We start from the raw sequence: 2,711 nt of genomic DNA, 5'->3' as shown, positions 1-2,711 counted from the left end.
TATTATTAATGCTAATACTGTAATACTGCAACTACCTCTACGAATAATAATAATAATAATAATAATAATAATAATAATAATAATATATATGTGTGTGTGTGTAATCAAAATAAGCAACGAGGATATCCAGAGGTAATGCAGTACGATCGTTTCATGCAACTCCATTTAATTAAACAATGCAATCATTACATCAGTTTAAAATGCAGAGCAATCCTCAGCTGCACAGAGACATAGAATTTAATTAAATTAGAACAGATGGGCACATTAGTATAACTATACCTAAAATCTCTAAGAAGTTAAGGAGATAGACAAAGAACATGGTATATTTACAGCCTGCTGTTGTTGCAACGAGCGCATGTTATTGAACGTTATTAATGTCACACGGGATAAGCTATGACGTTTTCTCTGTTGAAATAAAGTTTTAACCGTTTCTTTTCTCTTTTATATTGGATACAAACGTTTCTTAGTTTCCATTTCTCCTGCTACTTTCTTTATATATTTTTTATTTTCCTTGTTTACTTGCTTTAAAGCTGAATTTTTATTTCAGTTGTGTGTACTTCAATATTTTTCAGGCAGTCTCTGTTATGGGATAGTTTTGTTTTTTCTCTTTTTTTTTATGTTATTAGTTTTGCTATTTCTGGTGTGTAACTACACTTGTATTTTTAAGCTGCCTGGGAAGACATAAGTCTGTTGTTTTTGTTGTCTCATGTTTTGCTTTATTACTTTATTTAAAGTGTCTATAATTCTTTTCTACTCTAGGTACAAGGCCCAAAATTTTTGGGGAGGGGTCCAGTCGATTAGGTGGACACCAGTACGCAACTGGTACTTAATTTATCAAACCTGAAAAGATGAAAGGCAAAGTCGACCTCGGTGGAATTTGAACTCAGAACGTAAAGACAGACGAAATACCGATATGCATTTTGCCCGGCGTGTTAACGTTACTTATTTCTTTATTTCCCACAAGGGCCTAAGCATAGAGGGGACAAACAAGGACAGATAAAGGGATTAAGTCGATTATATCGACCCCAATGCGTAACTGGTGCTTAATTTATCGACCCCGAAAGGACGAAAGGCAAAGTCGACCTCGGCGGTCGATAAATTAAGTACCCGTTATGCACTGGGATCGATCTAATCTAATCGACATGAATACGTACTCATACACACATACTACGACTACTACGACTACTACTACTACTACAACTACTACTACTACTACTACTACTAATATTCTACTACCACTACTACTACTACTACTACTACTACTACTACTACTACTACTACTACTACTACTACCACTACTACTACCCGTGTCTTGTTTTCCACTTCTGTTATCCTCAGCAACTTCGTCGTCCGCCATTTTGCTTCTTCACCGTTGTCGTCGTCCATGTTGTTTATATCGTCTCTCACTTACTGTCATCCAACGTGTTTTCGTTGCGTTTGTGTTTGATACAAGTGAAATCTTTGGGGGTGAGATGTTATTGTTAGAATTGTAAACAGTTTTATGGCAGACGGTGCGGACGTGACTGACACAATATTGTTCATCTTGTTAAATATCAGAGTGTGCATCATCGAACTATTGTATGTGTGTGTGTGTGTGTGTGTGTGTGTGTGTGTGTGTGTGTGTGTAGGGGGCAGGGTGTATGTCTGTGTGTATAAACCGATAGTTAGCTAGTTATGTGGAGATAGATCAAGAGACAGACAGACAGACAGATAGATAGATAGATAGAAAGATTGGAAGATGATTAGATAGATAGCTACATAGATAGATAGCTACATAGATAGATAGCTACATAGATAGATAGCTACATAGATAGATATGTTGCATATATGTATAAATGTCTGTATGTATATATATATATTTGTGTGTGTGTGTGTTTGTGTGTGTGTGTGTGTGTATACATGTATATGTGTATATATGTATATATTTATATATATGTGTGTTGATGTGTGTATGTAGTTTAAAAAATATAGAGTAATATGTCGTCATAAATAGAAAAGATAAATTTTACATTACTTTCGCGATTGGGATTTATCTATTTCTTTCTCTCCTCCTTTGACACACTCCCACATCTCTCTCTCTCTCTCTCTCTCTCTCTCTCTCTCTCTCTCTCTCTCTCTCTCTCTCTCTCCCTCTCTTTCACACACACATACACACTCATACTCCATCACTCCCCTGTGTCTCACACATTCTCTTCACCCTGTCTCTCTCACTCTCCCAGTTATTCCTTACAGTAATTTAACTGTTATTGTCCTTTATGATTTCGTTGTTGTTGTTGTTGTCGATGTTATTGACGAGGAAGAAACAGAGTGGTTGCAGTTGTTGTTGTTGTTATTCTTCTTCTTCTTCCACTTCTTCTTGCGGTTGTTGATCATGAAGTTTACTTTGTTGTTGTTGTTGTTGTTGTTGTTGCAAAGGTTGTTTTTGGTGAGGTTTTTTTTTTCTCTAAACTGAATGAGAAAATATATTTACTTTTATTATAATTTCAGATAAATGATTTTTTTTTCTTTTCATTAAAGGAACTAACTGGAATACACATCCACATATACATACAAGCTTACACACACACACACACATGGGTACGTACACATACACACGCGTGCGTTCAAGATCAGGTACATGCACATACTAACACCCATTCATATACATATACAAGTGAGTGTGTGTATATGTATATATATATATATATATATATATATATATATATATATAT

At 35.2% G+C, this 2,711-nt stretch overlaps 1 pseudogene; it reads right to left on the bottom strand.

Annotated features, from left to right (window-relative positions):
* Window positions 1-2,711, bottom strand: part of LOC128249350 (probable cyclin-dependent serine/threonine-protein kinase DDB_G0292550) — a 79,795-nt pseudogene that overhangs the window by 75,474 nt on the left and 1,610 nt on the right.

This window comes from Octopus bimaculoides, chromosome 14 (assembly GCF_001194135.2).
Source record: "Octopus bimaculoides isolate UCB-OBI-ISO-001 chromosome 14, ASM119413v2, whole genome shotgun sequence".
In the NCBI taxonomy this organism is placed as follows: Eukaryota; Metazoa; Mollusca; class Cephalopoda; order Octopoda; family Octopodidae; genus Octopus; species Octopus bimaculoides.
This window is presented reverse-complemented; position numbering and strand designations above follow the sequence as displayed.